Source organism: Miniopterus schreibersii, assembly GCF_964146895.1.
Source record: "Miniopterus schreibersii genome assembly, chromosome: 4".
Classification (NCBI taxonomy): Eukaryota; Metazoa; Chordata; class Mammalia; order Chiroptera; family Miniopteridae; genus Miniopterus; species Miniopterus schreibersii.
In genome coordinates, this window is record NC_138105.1 from 28830697 (window position 1) to 28852205 (window position 21509).

The 21509-nt window shown below is 44.7% G+C and overlaps 1 protein-coding gene and 1 pseudogene across 3 annotated transcripts in view; one reads left to right on the top strand and one right to left on the bottom strand.

Annotated features, from left to right (window-relative positions):
* Positions 1–21509, bottom strand: part of COL23A1 (collagen type XXIII alpha 1 chain) — a 306121-nt gene that overhangs the window by 223567 nt on the left and 61045 nt on the right. The gene's annotated exons all lie outside the window — the stretch shown is intronic.
* On the top strand, positions 10558–12288 carry LOC308555585 (large ribosomal subunit protein uL4 pseudogene; annotated as a pseudogene). Its single transcript has 3 exons — positions 10558–10991; positions 11257–11502; positions 11733–12288. The product of its transcript is annotated as a large ribosomal subunit protein uL4 pseudogene (transcript).

Below are 21509 nucleotides of genomic sequence, written 5' to 3' on the forward strand. Positions count from 1 at the left end.
TTGCTTAGACAAAGTGGTGCCCAGGGTTGGAAGTGCACGGAGGCCTGTGGTGCCTGAGGGACGTGAGCCAAGGAGGCTCCCCGCCAGTTCCACGGGGGCAGTTAATGAAGCACAAGGCTTCCACCCTGCAAGGCACAGATGGAGGAAACGGTGTCCAAGCACTTCCCTGACTTCTGCCAGGTCAACAAACACACCCGCGACTCGCGAGCAGGACACAAATGCTGTCCGCTGGCCTCCAAGCTGTGTTTCCCGCCAGAGATCATTCTACACCAGTCACCTTGGGAGACAGGGCTCTGTCACAGACCACAGCCGATGGAGAAGCCAGGAAGAGAGGACAGGACGGGAACTGTCAAACACAGACCAGAGGAGGCTGGGATGGGGGGGGGGGGTGAAGCTGAAAGCAGTGGCCCAGCACCACACTCAGCTAAGTCTCTGACCCCTCGATTCCCTCACCTGCACCTGTCTCCTGGTCTAGGTGAGGTCCCAAAGATGCAGTCTCTCATGACTTTGGCCTCTAAATCTGCCAATCTGCTCCCCACGCCACTGCCCAGCTGCATTTCTCACCTTCAGGCTGGGCAGATCCCCCACCTCCTGCCCCATCTCATCCCTGGGAACCTCTTTCTCATTCTCACCGTCCAAGAGGGAGCACTGGAAAAAGTACACCTGTTATGTCCATTTTCTGCCCCCCAATCATATCTTATGGTTATATGACTGTAGACACTTGCCAAACTCACAGAACTAACCACAGTGAGATACCACTTTACACCCACTAGGATGGCCATTATAATAAAAGCTGGAAATAACAAGTGTTGGCCAGGATGTGGAGAAGTTGGAACCCTTGTGCCCTGCTGGTGGGAATGTAAAATGATCTAGCCACTCTGGAAAACAGTATGGAGGTTTCTCAAAAAACTAAACATAGAATTACCATCTGATCCAACAATAGCACTCCTAGGTATATGCCCGGAAGAAGTGAAAGCAGGGACTCAGATACTAGTACTCCCATGTTCACAGCAGCACTATTCACAATAGTCCAAAGGTGCAAGCAAGCAAAGTGTTTATCAACAGACACAAAATGATCTACACACACAACAGAATAATATCCAGCCTCAAAAAGGAAGGCAATTCTGACATATGCCACAGCATGGATGAACCGCGAAAAAATTATGCTAAGTGAAATAAGCCAGACAAAAAGGACAAATATGGTATGAATCCACTTATATATTCTGCGTATAAGCAGTACCTAGGAGGCAAATTCACACAGGCGGAAAGTAGGAGAGAGGCTACCAGGAGCTGGGAGAGGGGAGAATAGAGAACCAGTATTCAACGAGCGCAGTTTCATTTGGGGAAGATGAGAGTGTTTGGAGATGGGTGGTGGCGATGGCTGCACAACACTGTGAATATACTTAATGCCACTGAATTGTACTCTTAAAAATGGTCAGAATGGTAAATTTTATGTTATGTATATTTTACCACAATAAAAAACTATACAAAAAGCTCATAGAACTGAATGCCTAACAGTGAATTTTACTGTATGTACATTATCCCTTATGAGCTTGACCTTTTTAAAAATCAGCACCTTCAACCCTTTTTGGAAAAGTTAATTATTATCAATAATTTGTTCTCCCACTCCCCTTCACCACCCTACTGAGCTTGCCAGCTTAAACAGAGACAGAGACAGACACACAGAGAGCGGGAGAGACATTTATAGAAGACAGACTGACGTTTCCCAGAACTCAAGAACCTGTCCCTCGTCCTCGTGGCTTTCTTCTCCCCTCTTCTCAGGCTCTGCCAATCACACAGTTAAGCTGGTCCAAGCCCCAGGAAGTGGCTTTTCCCCTCCTGGTCTCAGTTATAAACTGCCTGAGAAGGATGGCCCGTTCTGCATGGGCTCCCCGGGGGACATTCAGCCTGGCAGGGTCACCCAGCGCAGACATGGCTTCCCACAAAGGAGTGGGATCCACGCACCGGGCAGCCACCCGCTGCCTACAGACAAAGGCTGAGCCCTCAGAACCACGTTCAGGGATCCACAACATCTGGACCAAATGCTTTTGTCTAAACCAGCAATTTTCGACCCATGTGCCACAAACATTTTTAAAACTTATAATACCTGACTAGCCTGGAGACCTGACCTCTTTCCCCTTAGATTGTCAAATAAAAAAACGATAACAGCTAACGCAACAATAGCCGTCCGGTGTGAATGCCCTGTCTTGAGCCATAAGTATACAGGTCATATAATAGAGCTGCAGCTTATTGATCATGTTGCATTATAAGGTTGCATCTCATTGGTTAATTCTTGGTACCAGAAATCCTTATATAAAAGTAAAGGCACCTGATGTTTGTTTTTTTGTTTGTTTGTTTTTTAGAGAGGGAAAAGGATAGAGAGATAGAAATATTGATGAGAGAGAAGCATAATCGATTGGCTGCCTCCTGTATGTCCCCTACTGGGGATCAAACCTGCACCCAGGCAAGAGCCCTGACGGGGAATCAAACTGGTGACCTCCTGGTTCCTGGGTTGACACTCAACCACTGAGCAACAACAGCCGACGGCACCTGATTTTTAAAAATAGTCATTTTGGAGCAAAAAGGGTAGGTAATTACTACTACCATTATTTTTGTATAGCAATAAAAATTAACCTATTTTTTGTCAGATCAGCAAAAAAATAAAATACATTTCTGGGTGTGCCACAGAATTTTAGTAATTAGTTTATACGTGCCATGAGGTGAAAAAAGTTGAAAGTTGTTGGTTTAAGCCAAAGACAGAAACAGATAACGCAGCCAGGTAACATCAGGAGCACAACCACACAGAGTGGGAGTGACTTGGGTAAAGGGGGGCACCCATGGTCCCCCCTGAAAGGCATTCTGACTAAAAATAAACATGCTGATTGTTCGGCCATGAAAAGGACTGACCCACGCTGCAACTCGGATGAACTTGAGGACGTTATGCAAGGTGAACGGGCCAGTCACAGAGGCCACCTATTGTCTGATTCCTCTATGACCTGGGTAAGTTTATACCCAGAATAGGCACATTCACAGAGACAGAAGCAGAGGACTGGTTGCCAGGGACTGGGGGAGAGGGTGGGGAGTAGATGCTTAACGGGGACAGGGTTTCCTCTGGGGTGATGAAAATGTTCCGGAATGAAACAGAGGTGTTTGCACAATCCTGTAGGTGTACTTGATGTCGCTGAATTGTACACTTAAAATGGTTAAAGTGGTAAAGTTTAGATATGTGTATTTTACCGCAATATAAAAAATCATTTTGTGATACCGTGCAGGCCAAGAAAGGCTACGCTTGGCTGCCCATTTTCCACCTCCAGTCTCTACACATTGGCTGCCAGGCTCTCACACATGAACTTGATCCCAGCCAGGCAGATCAGTCCCCACTCCCGACAGGCGGGTGCTTCAGCATCTCCCCACCTCTGCACACACGTGCCCTCCACTAGGTGTCTTCCTTCCTTTTCCCCCCTGACAAGCTCCATTACCCCAGCTCAAGTGGTCTCCTCGGAGGCCCCTACTCACCACAGGGGCTCCTGAGAGGTGTTCAGCCTGGGAGTAAAGAGCATGGGCTCCGGGGTCAGGCTCTCCACAAAAGAACACCAGCTCCAACATCTACTGTCCTGTGACCCTGGCTCAGTTACTAAACTTCTCTGTGCTTCAGTTTCCTCATCTGTAGAATGGCGATAATAGTCTTACTTACCTCACAAGGTTACAGAAAGGATTAATGACTTAATTCTTGTTAAGTGCTTAGAACAATACCTGGCACTTAGTAAGTGCCACATGTGTGTTATCCATTGGGTAAACCCTTTACTGCTGGTGTATGTGTAGATCTCTCAGCCTTAAAATAGAAATTCCTTGAGGGAAGGGACGCTGTCTGATTGGGGAATCCCCATTTTCAAGCATTTCACAGGGATGGCACTGAATAAATAAATGTTCTGAACCTCACTGTGAGGGAGAGATGATCTTCAGGGACCCTTAGCTCAGTGTTCTATGAATCTTGGAGTACAAGAGATTCAGAAACACCTCCCATGCCAGAAACCCTCCCTTAGCAATCTATGGATGCAGCCCAAGCGGCACCACTCCTCCCAGCTCAACAGGCCCGGAGTTCATCAGGCCTCCGACTGTTCCTGGGAAAGAACACATGCAGGGCTATTCCAATCAAGCAAACTCAGACCCTATCAAGGGAGCCATTGGCAAGCAGGGATTCCTCCGTGGTCATCAGGCTCTCCCAGGGTTCGCAAGGCCAGCGGCACTGCCCCTTCTACCCACTATCCTCACACCAGCATCAAAGAGCCTCTACGAAAGCAGCTCCTGGAGACCAGCTGTCAGGCCCCACAGCCCCGCTGGCCACTCCGGCAGCCCCCACACATTGAGGGCCCCAGAGAGGTAAGTCCGAGCAAAGAACTTTTTCTGTTGGCCCATCTAAACCTGGGTGGGCTAGAGGTGGCCAGCAGGTCTGACATGAGGGGCCAAGGGGCTGCAGGTGAAGGATTCCAGGCCCTTCCAAAGCATAGCCGCCTACTCTGGGAGAAGTCCTCACCGGACTTGGGGGCTGAGCACACCCAGACCTCAGCAAGGTCTTCTTCAGGGAGGGCTAAGGCGAAAGCCTGCGGTCAGGCCAGGCCATAAGTCACTGCCAATCTAAAACCTGTCTTTCACAAATCCCAGAACAGACTTTTATTAGGTATGAGCGACCAGTGTGAATGTACTGCCACTGCTTAAGAAAGTGCAATTTAAGCCCCTCTTTCCTGCGCGTGCAAACACCAGGGTTTGTTTTGGCAATCTGGTCTGTTTCCAATTCTACTGCTAGAGAAACCACAGCAGGGGTGACGGAGATAAAGGGGTGTGGATCAGGTCTGGTTTCGCAATAGCCCAGAGGGTCTCAATTTTATCAAGAGGAGGTTGTGAAAATCTTATGTAACATTCTTTGAATAAGATGAGCTTTCCTTTGACTAGAAAGACACATTCAGTTTTGATTCAGTTGACATTTCTAGAGGGTGCCAGAGCCAGACATTGTACAGCCCTTCACACTGCTGAGGGGTAGGATTGAGCTGGCTCAGCAACACAGGTCACATGCCAGGAAAGTGGGGTGTTGGGGTGGTAGTGGGTGTTATGGACTGAACTGTGTCCCCTCAGAATCCATATGTTGAAGACCTAACCCCCAGTGTGACTATATTTGGAGAAAGGGCCTTTAAGGAGGTAACTAAGGTTGAAGAGGTCATAAGGGTGTGGCCTGATCTGATAGAACTGGGAGCTTGTAAGAAGAGACACCAGAGTTCCCTTTCTCTCTCTCTGCACAGGGGAAAGGCCTCGTGAGAACACAGAGAGAAGGTGGCAGTCTACTATCCAAGGAGAGTCCTCATCAGGTACCAAACCTAATGAGATCTTGACTTGGACTTTCAGCATCCAGAACTGTGAGAAAATAAAGTTCTGTTGTGTACGCCACCAGCCTGTCATGTCTTGTTATGGTAGCCCCAGCACACTAACAAGCAGGTCACCACTCCAATGGGGCAAGTGGGCAGACTTGGCTGGCACGTTGAGGCCACCTTTGCCTTAGAGAAGCTCACTGAGGGGCACAGGCATCGAACATCATGACATACTTCCCATTAATGCTACAAGCAAGAGAATGCCACTCCCTCGTACATTCCTAACACCTTCCCATAGTCCCAGTTCACCTTCCCCAGTATTCAGTATCCTCCTGCTATCACTGTGGATCCACCTGAGCCAGGCTTTGGAACCACCACCCCATGATCAAGCTGGATCATGAGGAAGAAAGAACTTTTTTTCAGTCACTTACACATGCACACTTGTCTCTAGGTTCCACAGGTGGGTGGCATCAGATGGCCGTGAGGATACTGAGCCTTTGACTACAATAATGGTGTGCCAGGGCTGGGTCCTCAAAAAACGGGTTCTCAGAGACATACCTGGTGTCCTGGCCTGACCTCCTCCTGACCCTGCCAGCTCTTACCCAAGATTCACTCAGGATTCAGCACTTAGTTTCCCACGTGGGAAGTGATCAGCCATTGGCCTGTCCCCAGATATGAGACTGTGTTCCTTGGACCACAGGCTCCCTGGGTCCAACTGTCATCAGCAGGGCTCCCAGTGTTGTGGAGCCATCAGAGGTACCCACGGCATAACCTGAGATTGGACTGGTGAGGCCACACTGAACTGTAATTCAAAGAAGCTGGGTTTTGGGTTAAGTGGGCTAAATATTCTGCTCATAGAGAGAGCAGTGGCCTGAATCAAGGGTGTGAAGGGTGGCCTGACATAGTCCCAGAATTGGGAGCCAATCACAAACCTCAGAGGGGGAAGAAGACTGAGGCACTGCTGGGATGAATGAATAAATGAGTGAATGAATGAATGAATGAATGAATGAAAAATTTTAACTTACCAGCCTGAATCCTCTAGAAGGATGCTAGATGCCCCTCTTAGATGGAAAGGAAGGGTGAAGGGCTGAGAAAGACTTGGACATATAGCACCAATGCCCAGAGGAGAAGGTGGTAAAGAATTTGCAACCATCAGACTATGAGAGAGCCTGGAGCCATGAGGGTGGATGAAGCTGGCCAAGTGCAGTGGAAAGGGAAGGGGAGGGGAGGGGAGGGAAGGGGGGAGGGGAGGGACTAATAGTAATAATAATGGTCAACATTTATGAGTGCTTTCTATATGTTCTAAGCACTTTTCCCATATTTAATCTTTTTGTTCTCATAACAACTCTAGGACGTAGATATTATTACTTTTCGTATTTTACAGATGAGGAAACTGAGGTACAGAGAGGTTGAGTAACTTTGCTGAAGGTCACAAAGTCAGTACGTAGTGGGTAGTGAAAGGATATGAGTAGGCAGCCTAGCTCCACAGCCCATGGCCGTAAGCACTTCATGTAGCAGTCAGCAACTACGAGTCAACGGATGAGACAGAGCAAAAGTCAGAACTCACAGAAGGAGTTTGTCAAGGATACCCCAGTTCTGACATTTATAATATGGGGATGAAAATACCTACCCTTTTCCACCAGTTGTGAACAGAACGTATATTAGTCCACTCTGAACTCTCTGCGAAAATGTCTTAATATAGGCAAGGTCTAGTTCTTACTCTTAAGCTGGGTGAAGTCCCAAAACAACTCACTCACCCCCGGTCCACCATGAAGGCAAGGGAAATGAGCGGAGAATCACTGTTCAGAACAGTTGGGATACATGTGCCCACAAGAGGGGGGAGCAGAGGAAGAAATGCCTCACTTACTCATGCCTTAGGTGTGAAGCTTCAGAACTTGTAGCCAGGTCAATCTGTACAAATATTTCAAGTTACACCTTCCCTTTGGATATCTTAAGAACACAAGGGAAGGAAAGAAATGTAAAATGTTTATAAACTTTAACTTAATTTAGTTATTTTAAAAAATTGATTTGAGAGAGAGTGGGAGAGAGAGAGGAAAAAAGAGAGAGATCAATTTGTTGTTCCACTTACTGATGCATACATTGGTTCATTCTTGTATGTGCCCTGACCAGGTATAAAACCCACAACCTTGGTGTATTGGGATGACGCTCTAACCAACTGAGTTACCCAGACAGGGCTAACTTAGTTTACTTATAACTTGCTTCTTCCCATAATAGAGATACAGAGGTAAATAAGCTATAAATCTATTAATATATACATAAAAATTAAAAATTAAGACTATGAGAAAGAAGAGGAAGCCAGTCCTAAGGACTAAAAACACTGATATGATATGGTACCTGTTTTGCCCAATGCTTCCAAGCAGTTTGGGCTAAAAAGGAAATAAGATGTATTACAAAGCTCTTGCCATAAGGCAGAGGAAGCTGGCCAATCTCTCTGGGAAGTCAAGGCTTTCCTGGCACCAAATTCAGAAAAAAATTTCTCACATAGAATCTTATGTAGAGAACATGGTTACTCATGATCTCTGAAACACTGCAGCCTGAGACTGATTTTTCAGGGATCCTTTCCTCTGAAAGGATCGCTGCTCAACTGAAACACATTTTTCTAAGCTCTCAGGATTACGTTTGGGTTCCTGGCTGAAGAGCTAAAAAACAAAAAAAACTTATCTCAGAACACTGCTTCTGGCTTTATGGCTGTCAAGGTATTCTGGACAGGAAACACTCTTTGAGGCAGTGCTGATGTCAAAAGAGTAAATGTTTCATCAAGAAACATTTATCACCCACTAAATACAAGACAGACATGAGCTAGATGCAGCCTGAGCAGTGAGGAGCCAGAAGGGATCAAGTTGTCCCAAGGGCAAATAGCAATAGAAGCATTGCTATCAGGACACAGTGCCTTGTGTCAACAGCAAAGGAAACTTTGGGCTGGAATTTCCACCTTCACTGAGTCAAAATCCTCAAGAGTGACGGTTCCAGGGAATTAGCTACCCACAGCATCTAGCTGATGGAGAAGCAAATGTAAACTGGAGGAAATCTTTTCCAATTTCGACACAGTAGTATCATAGATTATGATCAAGCAATGGGCTTGTAATCAAAGATTAACATGTGTGTTGCCATAAAAAAAATAAAATTGCTGCCCTAAAAAAGGATTAATGTGTGTTAAGGCAGGACTCTGAATGAGAATCAGCAGAAACAGTAAACAACAATCTTTTCTCCCACACTGAAATTTTCAAAAACAGAATTACAGAAATTATGTATAAAATATTTACAGAAAAAATGATGTAATCACGAAGATGAGAAAACTAAAAGAGACTATGAATAATTAATAAGAAGTTGAGGGGGGAAATGTAGTTTTTACATTTCTATATGTGAAAAATATAATGGTTGTAATAAAGAACTCCATAGGTATGTTAAAGAGCAAATCGGATAAAGCTGAAGAGGGAATTAATGAACTGGAACATACATACAAACATATCACCAAGAATGCAATAGAGTAAGGCAAGGTATGAATACAAATGAGACTACACAACACCAAAGACAAAGAGAAGACCTTAAAAGTATTCACAGTAATAAAGGCAGCTCACCTTTTTAAATTTTTTTTATTAAAATGTCTTTATTGATTTCAGAGAGAGGAATGGAGAGGGAGAGAGAAACATCAATGATGAGAGAGTCATTGATCGGCTGCCTCCTATACACCCCCAGCAGGGGATCGAGCCGGCAACCCAGGCATGTGCCCCGACCGGGAATCGAACCATGGTCTCCTGGATCATAGGTCGATGCTCAACCACTGAGCCACACCAGTCGGGCCAGGCAGTTCACCTTTAAAGGAATGACTGCTAGAATGACAGTAGACTTTTCAACACAAGAATCTGAAGCCAGCAAGTGGTAGAATATCTTTAAAGTGTTAAGAAAAAATAGCTGATGGTCTAAAATTGTGATAAAAAAAAAAAAATCAAGCCATACATGTAAGGTTTGCACATCTTACTATTTATTGTTTGCCTCAATAAAAAATGAGAACAGTAGTAGAGTGCATATATTACAGACTATTAGAGAAGAAACATAAAAAAAGAGAATATAAACAACAAAATAAGATAATCAAACAAAAGGTGAGAACTAAAAAAGCCTAGAAAAAGTGAGATAATTATAAATCTTTTAAAAAGACCCAAGAAACAGGCCCAAACATATCAATAATTACTACATGTATAGGCAGACTAAACTCATTAGTTAAAAGAAAAAGACTGACAATTGCATGATTAAAAAATTATGCATAAAGCATGAGAACATGAAAATATTAAAAGCAAAAAGTTGAGAAAAGATCTACTTGACAAATATCAGCAAAACAACAATAATAAAACACTATAAAACAAATATCAATATTCTCAGAGATAAGAAAAATGTATTCATGAAACGGAAAAGATGCTATTTTATTTTACTTTTTCCAAATATCCCCTGAAGGGAAAAACTGTCCCTCAGTTAAGAAACACTGATGTAAGTAAACAAAAGATGTTATTTAAATTTGGAGAATAAAAGAGAGCACTTTGTATGGAAATGGGGGGGGGAGTACTTTTATAATGGAGAAGCTTAGACATGACCTCAACCAGCTGATCAAGATCAACACCAACAGTGAGAAGTCACGTTGAGAACTCGAATCCTTGATATGACAGGATGAGAATGGTAGTGCACCCCTGTGGGAAGGAGACATTTAGGTCTCCCTCCTAAAATATCCCAAACCCCAGTCTGACCATGAGAAAAACATCAGATTAACCAAAATTGTGGTACATTCCACCAAACAACTGACCAAAACTCCTCAAAACTGTTAAAGTCATCAAAAACAAGGAAAGTATGAGAAACTGTCACAGCCAAGAGGAGCCCAAGGAGATGTGACAACCAAATGAATGTGGTGTCATAGGTGAGATCCTGGACCAGAAAAATGACATTAGATAACAACTAAGGAAATCTGAATAAAGTGTGGACTTTGGGTAATAATAAAGTATCAATATTGGCTCATTAACTGTAACAAACCTAGCATGCTAATGTAAGATGTTAATAATGGGGGGAACTGGGTGCAGAGTCTATGTGATTTTTTTTTTGTACCATCTTCACATGTTTTCTGTAAACCTAAATCTATTCTAAAATTTAAAAAAGTATTTAAAATAGTTTTTTGCCTTTTCCTGAGGGAGCCATGATGTGTGCTTGTCCACCGATATCAGTGTTCTCCCAAAGGAGGAGTCATCTGCAAAAATGTCACTTCACCTGCTCTATTCAAGGTTCCCATTCGACCAAATATCGTGAACTTTGTTCGCATCAAGTTGTGGCAAAAACAACAGACAGCCCTATGCTGTCGGTGAGCTGTCAGGTCGTCTAACCAGTGCTGAGTCTTGGGGTCCTGGCAGAGCTATGGCTTGAATTCCCAGAGTTTGAGGTGGTGGGACTCATCCTTCTGACCACAGTGTTTTTTGGAAAATGTTTGTGGGGGCCTCATGTCTGTACCAACCAATACCTGGTGCCATTCGTTCCGCAGAGTAAACACAACACAGAAGCAATATGCCACCTGCTGTGCTCTGGCTGCCTCGCCTTACCAGCCCTGGTCATGTCTAAAAGTCATCTTCCTGGCCAGTTTGGTTCAGTGGTTAGAGCATCACCCCATGGACTGAAGGGTCTCGGGTTAGATTCCGGTCAAGGGCAGGTACCTCGGTTGTGGGCTTGATCCCCAGCCCCGGTCAGGGCACCTGCAGGAGGCAACCAATCGATGTGTCTCTCTCACATCAATGTTTCATTGATGTTTCTCTCACTCCCTCTGCTCCCCCTTTCTTCCACTCTCTCTGAGGAGCAAAGGAAAAAATAGCCTCAGGTGAGGATTTAAAAAATAAATAAATAAAAGTCGTCATGTTGAAGAAGTTCCTGAACCTCCTTTGGTGGTTGAAGATAGAGTTGAAAGCTAAGAGAAAACCGAAGAGGCTGTTTTTCTTCATAAGAAACTCAAAGCCTGGGATGATATCAAAAAGGTCTACGCCTCTCAGTGAACGAGAGCTGGCAAATTGAGAAACAGTCATCCCATCAGCACAGGGGACCTGGCATCGTCTATAATGAGGACAACGGTGTCCAAGCCTTCAGACACACCCCTGGAGTTACTCTGCTTACTGAAGGAAACTGAACATTTTGGGTTTTTTGTGTTTTGTTTTGTTTTTAATATATCTTTATTGATTTCAGGGAGAGGAAAGGAGAGGGAGAGAGAGAGACAGAAACATCAATGATGAGAGAGTCATTGATCGGCTGCAGTCCGCAACCCGGGCATGTGCCCTGACCGGGAATCGAACCCTGAGCGCCTGGATCCTAGGTTGATGCTTAACCACTGAGCCACGCCCGGCCGGGCGGAAACGGAACATTTTGAAACTTGCTCCTGGTGGGCATGTGGGCCATTTCTGCATTTGAATTGAAAGCACTCTCTTCAAGTTAGATCGTCTGTATGGCACCCGGCGTAAAGCTTCCTCCCTCAAGAGTAACTACAACCATCTCATGCACAGGATGCTCCATACAGACCTTAGCAGGATCTTGAAGAGCCCAGAGACCCAAAGAGCCCTCTGAGCGCCACGCAAGAAGATTCATGGCAGAGGCCTGAGAAACCTGAGAATCATGCTGAAGCTAAACCCATATGCAAAGGCCATGCTCCTCCAGGCCGGGAACCACCAGCTGCGGGGGGTAAAGCAGCAGCAGCACTAGACGCCAAAGCGGGAGCCTGTGGCGGGGAAGGAAGGAGAGGAGGGAGGGACGGACGGAGGGAGGGAGGAAAGGCTGCTGGTGTTAGGAAGCAGAAGCCTTTGGTGGGTAAAAAGGCTGCAGCTACCAAGAAGCCGGCAGCTGAGAAGCCCACAGAAGAGGACCCATCACAGAAGAAAAGAAGCCTGCGGCATAAATCGAAATTTGTTTACTCCATAAAGGTCAAATCACATTGCACAGATAATTTTGAGTGAAAACCTGATCAAAGGCAGTGAGAAACGAGAAAAAAAATTTAAAATAACAAAGAACTTTTAGAAATTAAAAGCACAATAGATTCAATAAAAGGGTTAGAAGGTAAAGTTAAGATAACATCCCAGAGCAAATATAAAAACAGATTAAAAGTAGAGCAGTAAAGATAAGGAAATTAAAAGGCAGTCCCACATCCAAAAGACAAGAGTTTCAGGAAGAAAAATCAGAGAAAAGGAAGTCATCCTCAAAACAGAGAAATTTCCCAGAACTGAAGGATATAACTTTCCAAACTCAAAGGATCCACTGAGTACCCATGTAATAGGTCCCCTTTGAACACTGGGGACAGAGAAGACCAGAAGAGTTTTAAACTTCCTAACAACACCAGAAACAGAAAGACAATGGAGTGATTCATTCAAAATTTTGAAGGAATATTTTCCTTATCTAGAATTCCATACCTAGTCAAACTACCAATGAAATGTCCAAGGAAAATAATATTTTCAGACACAGGAGATGTCACAATTTTACTTTTTAAAAAATTCACCAGATAAATCCCAAGCAAATTAACTTCAAGCAAAACAAAAAGAAACCAGAATACACTCTGAACCTTGACTAATACTTGCAAAGACTTAATGATATAATAAATATTGATTTAGGTAAAAATTATATATAAAAGCACATAAAAAGATACCCAATATCATGTGGGAAATGCAAACTAAAATCACAATGCCACTACACACCTGTTAGAATGGCTAAATTAAAAAGGGTGACCAGCCCGGCCGGGCGTGGCTCAGCGGTTGAGCATGGACCTAGGATCCAGGAGATAGCGGTTCGGTTCCCGGTCAGGGCACGTGCCTGGGTTGTGGGCTTGATCCCCAGTCAGGGGTGTGCAGGAGGCAGCAGATCAATGACTCTCTCATCATTGATGCTTCTATTTCTCTCTCTTCCTCTCTCTGAAGTCAATAAAAATATATTTTTTAAAAAAAGGCCGCCCAGCCCAGCCAGCATGGCTCAGTGGTTGAGCTTCGACCCATGAACCAAGAGGTCTCCGGTTCAATTCATGGTCAGGGAACAAGGCTGGGTTGCTGACTCGATCCCCAGTAAGATGCAGGCAGGAGGCAGCTGGTCGATGTCTCTCTCATCAATGTTTCTCTCTCTCTATCCCTTTCCCTTCCTCTCTCTCTAAAATCAATAAAAACATATATTTTTTAAAAAGGCTGACCATACCAAGTATTTGGTAAGGATGGATGTGGAACACATTGCTCATATATGTGGAAAACTTTGAAAAACAGTTTGGCAGTTTCTTAAAAAGTTAATCTTACAACTATTATATGATTAGCTATTCTGCTCCAAGGTACAAAGATTTGTACACGAATGTCCGTAGCAGCTTTATGGGTAACAGTCTCAAATGGAGATAACCCAAGTGTCCGTCAACTAGTGAATGGATCAGCAGAGTGTGTTACAGACCCAAAGTGGGCAAGAACTCAGCAATAAAAAAGAAGGAACTACTGATACATGCTACAACATGGAAGACTCTCAAAATAACTATGCTGAATGGAAGAAACCAGACTGAACAAAAATAGTATGCGCTGTATGATTACATTTATACAAAAATCTCAGAAATCCATGCTAATAGTAACAGAAAACCAATCAGTGGTAGCCAAGGGGTGGGGGGAGAGGGGAGGGGGGTAGGTGCAAGTGAGGAAGGGTCACCAAGGGTCAGGGGAAACTTTTGAGTGACGAATATGTTCATCTTCTTTATTGTGGTGATGGTTTCACAGGCGTATACATACATATGTCAAAACTTATCAAACTGTACACTTTATGCCTTTTTATTGTATGTCGATTTATACTTCAGTGAAGCTGTTTAGAAATATGATATTGGACCCCCTGCCCCGTAACACACACCAAAATCAATTCCAGGCTGATTAAGAACTTGAACATGAGAAGCAAAAACATTAAAAAATTTAGAAGGAGCTATGGGAGATTATCTTTCTAAACTTGGGGTAAGGAATTATTTCCTAAACAAGAAACAAAACCACTAGCCCAAAAAAGAAGAAAGAAAGAAAAGAATGATACGTGCAGCTACATTAAAGTCAAGAGCATCTGACAAAACAAATGCCAAAAGCACCAGAAACAAATGTTTTAAAAAGCCACAAACTGAGAAATAATCTTTTCAATGGTGAAACCCTTGACTAAGGATCAGTATTCCGAATACACAAAGAATGCTTACGAGGCAACCAGGCTCCACTTACAGGAAGACGGGGTAACCATACTTTTTCCTATTTCTCCCACTAAGCACATCGAGAAGCTTCAGGCATTATATATAAAACAATTCGATATAAAATATAAGACTCGTGGTGGAGAGAAGGCAGACCAGCTAGGGACCTCAGGACCCAGGACCCAGTGGGGAGTCCCTATATTTCCTTTTTGTCTCATCCGCCCCAGACTTGGAGCCGGGAAACGTCAATGGGCACAGACCTAACCCCCCCCCCCCCCCCCCCCAGCAAAAGCCTGCTCTCTCCAGCCAAAGGATCAGGAAAGGGCATCCTGGCATGACAGGATGTTTAGACAATTACCTCTCTACTCCAGTCAAGTACCACAGGGGAAATGGTGCCTCCACTCTCACTGGCCCTCCAGGGCTCAGCAGGGAACCTGGATTCCACCTCCTCGAGGCCGTGTACAAGGAGGTGCCCCGACACCCCTGCTGGGGTTGTGGTCTCAGAGCAGGCCAAGTAGGGAGCCAGGACTTTCTCAGAGCAGGCCAGTAATGAGGTACCCCGGCCTATTGCTGGCCACCACATGGCGCATCGGGACGACCACCCTGCCCAGCAGGCACAGGGAGTCCCCCTTGGGTGTCAACAGAGGCAGAGTGAGGACCTGGACAGCTACTTCCACCGGCAGCGAGGTGGCACTCTCCCCTTCCGCCTGCAGGGTGGGGTCATTGAAACCCAGCTAAAACAGAAGGCGCAAAGGCGTCAAGAAGAAAAAGACAAACAATCTGAAAGGAAATGGGCAAAATCCGTGAAGAGAGGGTAATATGGTTCCTACCTCATTAGGGTGTTTTATGATTAAATGAGTGTGTGTGCTTAAAATAGTTCCTCACACATCACCAGTTGAAAACAAGAAGTGGTGTTACTGCTACTATTACTATTTCCACGTCACAGAAAATGGCACACATATGTCAAAAAACATGAAAAGATGCTCAACACCATTAGTGATCTGAGAAATGCTAATTACAACCATCTCGAGACAGTAACTCACACACTATGAGCGTGGTGGCCAAAAGATATAAAGTCTAAGGGAACCCTTGCTCATTTCAAGTGGAGAAGGGCCCACACCCACTTTGGAAAACAATTTGGAATCATCTTGAAAAGTTCAGCATTCACATGGTTGAAGAGCCAGCAGCGCCACTTCTGGATAAACTCTAGAGAAACTCTCACACACATGCCAACAGACGTGCAGGGATGTTCCTAGCAGCACTGCCCACTGTCAGAAAAATCTGGAAAAACCCAAGTGTTCATCAACATGCAAATAAACCTGGTGTGTAGCCCATGCACACACCGGGACCAGGTGCAGCACCAGCGATGGAGGGACCACAGCTACCGGCCACGGCATGGCTGAGCCTTAAGTGTAATGTCAAGTCAGGGGTAAGCATATTCAGAAACAGGAGACAACTGCCACTCAAACTCAAAACAACGAGTTGTCTGTTTTTTTTTAAAAGAGGGGAAGGGAGGGAGAGGTCAATGTCATGAAAGAAAAAGAAAATCTGTGGAAATGTCCCAGGTTAAACCATGCTAAGGAGACAGAGCTGGATCTGGTACTAGAGGGAAAGAAACGCTATAAAGGGCATTGTTAGGTCAATTGACTGAAGTTAAAAACTTTAGTGTGTTTATGTAAGAGAATATTCCATTGTTAGGAAATAAATACACACTGAAGTAGGGAGGAGTCACAAAATATGACAGCTTCATAGTTCCAAAAAATTTGGTGTGTGTCTGTGTATAAGCGTGTGAGTGGAGAGAGCGAAAAGGGGTAGGAGAGGGGACAAGGTCAACGACAAAGAAAGTGGGGTCAAGTGTTGACAGAAGGTGGGCAAGGGTAAAGGCTACGTGGGTGTTCATTGTACTCTTTTTATTTTCGCAGCTTTTCTGTGAATTTGCAATGATTTTCAAATACAGAGTTCAAAAGAAGAGGGGAAAGAGGGACGCGAAATTCAGGGCAACAATCACCTGGGGCAGGTGGCGGACAGAACGGGCCAAATCAGCAGGGACTGGTGCCAGCTCTCGTTTGTGCGCTGGTTCTGGCTTTGCAAGGCAGGTCCTCCGGGTTCATTACATTATTGCGCTTTATGACTCAGACACTGTCATTCTGTACGTTATCAAGTATTATATTTGAAAAGATAAACAAGAGAAACACCTAAGGAACGACATTTCAGGCTGGTACCAGCTGAAGCTCCAAATAGACACTCAGTTCCTAGAATCTTTTCATTAGGATGAAATGATTCACTTTTTTTCTCTTTTGCATATTCTATAATTTCCCATCCTACTTCCCCCTTCAGACATTTTTGGGCTGGGGCAGGAGAAGTAAACGTGTAAGTTGGACAGACAGGAAAGTCTCTGCTCTTGAGTTTTAAAACGGTCATTAAGACAACTAATTACCTTCTTTTGGTAAAAGTTTCACCTGTTGAGTCTGGGATACGGTAGGCAGTGGGATGGGTGGGGAGGGCTGGCCTGGATGCCAGAAGACTGCCCACAGCAGGGCAGGCCCAGCAGCCTGGCAGGCTGGCTGCCCTGGAGCAGGAGGAACATGGGAACCGGAGAGGATGACAGGCAGTGCGTGGGCCAGTGGCGTCCACGCAGGGAGAGGGGCTGCCTCCCAGATGGAGAGCAAGGAGCAGGTCAAAGGGTCTGGGAACAGACAAGCTGGAATCTCAGTGGCTGTTGGTAACAACTTATGCCAGGGGCAGTGGACTGGGGGTGACCCTGGGGAACAGAGGAGGTACAGCCCTGGCCATGGAGGTACTGGAACAAAGAGCGAAAACTCAAATGCCTGCTGGGGCCAGGCTGGACCCCACTGAATAAAGCAAATGCATCTGCGGGTGAAGCACCTTGTCTATTTTACACATGTGCCCCCTCCAGACATGCACCGAGTTGCCTGTAGGATCTCTGGCCAGCAAAAGGGGCGGCCAGGACTCGGCTCCAGCCACCTGTGGCCAAGCAGGAATGCCCTCGGGTTGCCAGACGTTCTGATTTTTCAAGGAAACTGGAAATCTGAGTTTCACATGTGGTCTATGGATTTTTAAGTGTTGGCTCAAAGCTTTTTAAAACAAGAGTCAGGCTTGACAAATATGTGATGGTTGCCATTTGGTGACCTCCTTACTAAGTGTGTCAGTTTCCTGGGGCTGCCGTAACAAAGCACCATGGACAGAGGCTCACACAATAGAAATTTCTCTGGTCACAGTTCTGGGCTCTAAAAGTACAAATCAAAGTGTCAGCAGGGCTGGTTGGCATCTGGGCCTTTGATGGCAGTCTTTGTCATTAATGCGTAATCCCGATCTCTGCTGTCATGTTCAAGCTGCGTTCTCCCTCTGTGTGTCTGTCTCTGTGTCCAAAGTTTTCCCTTTTTATAAGGACACAGTCATATTGGATTAGGGATCACCCTAACTGACCTCATCTTGATCATCTGTGAAGACCCTATTTCCAAATGAGCTTACATTCACAGGTATTGAGGGGTAGGACTTCAACACACTTTCTGGGGGACACAATTCAACCCATAACACTAAGGTACTTGGCAGCTCGTTAAAGTAGCAACTGAGGCCCAGGGAGGGGCATGACGGAGGACGGGCTCAGAGTCCAGACTCAGAATGATTGGAATTGGACCACAGAAGGACCTCAATCAGGCTGAGCCTGACAACGCACACCTCCTGAGGCAGCGGTCCCACAGAGAGGACACAAGGGGCCAGGAAGCCTGGCAGGCTGTGCCCCTGTGCTGAGCCTCACAGCCACTGAGGACCCACAGTTAAGCTGGCACCTCAAGTCCATGGATGCCAGGGCCTTCTGACCCTGATTGAGACTTCCGATGGGACATGCCCACCTAGCACTGCACCCGCAGCCTGCGAAGCACAGGTGAAGCCAGGTAGGCCGAAAGATTTGAGAAGTTGGATTGAAGAAATAAATAAACAAAGAAAGACGAAAGCAGTAAAGGCTGTTTCCTGAGCAGGACTGAATTAGCATGCGACTCTCCAGGACCGAAGCCTGGCCTTGGCAGTCGGGGCTTAGCCTGGTGGGTTCCAGTCCTAGGCGAGGTGGTTCCTGGCCTGCCTGGATGACTGACAGTTCTTCGAGGCCTCAGACTTCCTGGGTGCCCTGCACCACTGCAGCCTGGACACACAAGAGGCAGCTGGGACCTGAACTCAGGGCCTTGATCAGGAAAACCAGGGATCCAGGGCACATCCTCCAAACAGACTTTGGAGTTGTAGGAGCCACGGAAACATTCACCCCGGTCCATCCAACAAACAACCATCTGGTCTATCGTGGGCAAAGATGAACGCCTGGGCCAGTGGGAAAGGAGGCTTGGTGGGAGGTGGAAAGGGGGTTCTGACTGCAGGCAGGAGACCTGGTGTGGTTACTCTTAATGACATTAATGCAATTACTTAGCAAGGACTTTATACTGCTGTTTCCAATTCTCATTAACGATGACAAGATTTACTTAATTTCTAAGATTTTATGTTTACACTCCTCGACTTAGAACGCAAACCTTGGTTTCTGAAGACACTAATGTAATTACTTACGGTTGAATATGTATATTTGTATATATAATCACTTCAAAACAACAATTCCACTTTTATTAGCAACCAAAAGACTACTGAATGCAGTTTAGGTTTTATTTGTGTTTCTTTTTGTCTCTGTCCCACTTGGATTGCACAAATCACTGTGTTTCAAAGTCACTCAAAACAATTCTCTGTGAGGTTGTGCCATTAATTTTGTATACAGGACTGTTTGTTTCAGTTTGTTTTCAATGTTAGGAGATAGCTTTTGTTCTTTTTGGTTTAATTTTGGTTTTCAGTTATGTAAAATGTTTACATGGTTCCAAAGCCAACTTATGAAACAAGGTACATTGTTTGGTTTGTAAACCTGTGGTTTATTCTTCTATTGTTTCTTTTTCAAGATATAAGCAAATGTGTATATATGCATCCAGATTTACCCCCCTTCTACTTAAATAAAAGGCAGCAGACTATACATGCACGGCCTGTACCAGGCCCTCGTCAGTTAGCAATATATCCTGACAATAACTTCACGGTGAAGTTACAGCTTCACTTACTCCACTGGGCGAATGTGCCATAGTCCCTAACCTGCCCCTTCTGGTTGGATCCTTGGGAGATTTCCCATCTTTGGCTATGCAAATAGCGCCGTAAATTACAGCCTTGCTCATATGTAACTGTATTATTTTGAGAAAACTCTATTTTGAATCCTCATTCTCTAACTGTGAACCTTTGGCCATTCATTTAATGTTCCAAACCTCAAAGTTCTCATCTGTAACATGGGAATAACAATAGTGGCTAACTCACAGTTCAGAAAGAATTACCATGCTTTAAAATACTCACCACAGGGCCTGGTACATAGTAACAGTCCATAAATGTTTGCTGTTGTTTTTCCCCCAGTTTGTTTTATTTAGCCTACTACTTTAACAGTTCACTATGTGGCAGGAGAGAGAGATGTAAATATTTGGTTGCCTGATGGGGTGTTGAGTGCTACCAGAGGCCAGAGGTACTGGAGCAATTGCTGTTGGAGCACACAGTGGAGGCTCACCTGCTCCCTATCTTCTGTGGTGGAAAGGATCTCAAAGGGAATATTAATTTGACTTTGGTTAAGCCGCTTTAGCCACCAGAGACTCAGTTTTCCCTCTGGAAAAGAAAAGCCAAACTATTTATTCTGTAGGGGTGTCATGAGGAGTAGTGACATAAAGTATGTCAAGTGCCTGGAATTGAGAATGCACATCATAAATAATGCCTTTACTTGTCTTAAACAGTTCCAACCTTATAACCCTAATATTTCCTAAATAAATCCTGGATTGTAACTCAAACTGTTTATGATCCTGCTCCATGACACTGGACAAGTCCCTTTTCCTTGCTGGAACTCAGGAAAGGATTGGTCTAGTCCCTTGCCACTCAATGGGTGGTCTGAAGAAGTCCCTGAGCCTGTTAGAAATGCAGAGTGCTAGGCACCACACCCGACCCACTAAATTAGAGCATGCATTTTAATAAGGTCCCCCCCTCCCCATATTGAAGTTTGAGAAGCTGTGCTCTGGGTGACCTCTGAGGCCACTTCCAGTCTGACTTTACCTATTTTGGGCTTTCCCACCTCCTCACCACAGCCAAAATGCTGAGCATTCTGCCCTGGCCACAGTGCTAACCACCATTTAGGCACAGCATAATCCCACCCCACCCCAAGCATAAAGCTTTCTCCAGCCACTCCAACCTGAAGTGGTCCTCTAGTCTCCTCCAATGACCGTTCTCCTCATAGGGAGAAATTAAATGAGGTGATAACTTGGAATATTCTGTAACAAGGCAATGATTAAGATAAGTTATCATCTCAGATACCAATTACATACTATCAATTTTTTAAATTAAAAAATTTAAAACTTTAAAAGTTGATACAACTCGTTGTTAGATGAAGATGAACACTCTTGAACATTGCTAGTGGGAGTCTATTTTGCTATTGCCCCTTGATAGGGCAATTTGGAAATAATACGTGTGACCAAAGCTTTAAAACTTGCATATCATTTGACCCAGTATTTCCACTTCTGGGAATTCATCAAAAGGAAATTAAATAGATGAGCAAATGTGTGTGTATAGGGCTGTTCACTTCACTATTATTTATACACAAAAGATTGGAAACAGCCTAAGTATCCCACAGTAGAAAACTGGTTACACTTTGGCACATACTTGCAGCAGAATCTTAGCACTAATGCACTTGTAGAAATATAGTTAATCACAAAAAGATATGATCATGCAACACTGAGCTGTTTAAAATAAATATTTACTGTATGATTCTGCTTTGTGAGAAAAGAATCTACCTATGTATCCAGATAAAGCTATGCATGTATCATATATAGATTATCCAGCCTGAGAAAGAGAATATCACTTACAGATTTTTCTTAACCTGATATTTC